Source organism: Limulus polyphemus, unplaced genomic scaffold (genome assembly GCF_000517525.1).
Source record: "Limulus polyphemus unplaced genomic scaffold, Limulus_polyphemus-2.1.2 Scaffold1299, whole genome shotgun sequence".
Taxonomy (NCBI): domain Eukaryota; kingdom Metazoa; phylum Arthropoda; class Merostomata; order Xiphosura; family Limulidae; genus Limulus; species Limulus polyphemus.
The window spans coordinates 254,517-255,413 of record NW_013666909.1 but is presented as its reverse complement, the minus strand read 5'-3'; the positions used below and the strand labels follow the sequence as shown (position 1 = coordinate 255,413).

The 897-nt window shown below is 39.6% G+C and overlaps 1 protein-coding gene across 2 annotated transcripts in view; it reads left to right on the top strand.

Moving 5' to 3' along the window:
• The window catches only part of LOC111086656, a 102,302-nt gene that overhangs the window by 49,956 nt on the left and 51,449 nt on the right, over positions 1–897 (top strand). The window lies entirely within an intron of this gene.

Below are 897 nucleotides of genomic sequence, written 5' to 3'. Positions count from 1 at the left end.
AAAGCTTTAAAAACTGTAATGGCAGGGGCCGACATGTTGGAATTGATATTGATGCTCTGAAGACGCTTGTTGAGTCTAACCCAAGGCAACACACTCGTGAAATGACCATGAAATTGCATGTCTCTCATGAAACAATACGTAAAGATCTAAGGAATATGGGAAATTTCCATAAATAAGATGTTTTGGTGCCTCACGAACTCTCCGGTGATCATCGTTTCCAACGTTGCTTTGTCTCTTCTGGCGCATAATGCGCGTGAACCATTTTTGGACAAAATTGTCACCGGCGATGAAAAATGGATTCTCTATGCGAATATTAAACGCCAAAAACAATGGCTCAGTTCGTAGACAAAAACCACTTCCGACCCCAAAACCTTGACTCCATCCGCAGAAAGTGATGCTTTGCATTTGGTGAGACATCAAAGAAGTAATACATTTTGAACTCCTCAATCCACAGTAAACTGTCAATGCAGAGATCTATAGTTAGCAACTGGAACATTCAAATCAAGCCCTTCATCAGAAACGCCCTTCACTCGTCAATTGGAAAGATGTTCTTCATGTGGCATGTTTGATGCAACACAAGATTATGGAGTTGGATTGGGAGTTCTCCCCCATACACCATATTCTCCAGGTATGGCACTATCAGATTACCATCTTTTTTGTTCGCAGCAACACCATCGTAATGGGAAAACGTATGCAAATGTGGTAGGCGTTAAAGAGGACATTAACATGTTTTTTTGCTTCATAGCCAAATGCTTTGTTACACCTCCAGTCGTTAATTGATTTTCTGTAAATTCGTTCCGACGAAACTTTAGCAACACAAGTCTTTACTTAATAAAACTGGTTTATTCTTTCCGAATATAACTTTAAGATACACTTAATTTCAACAATCGCGCTAAA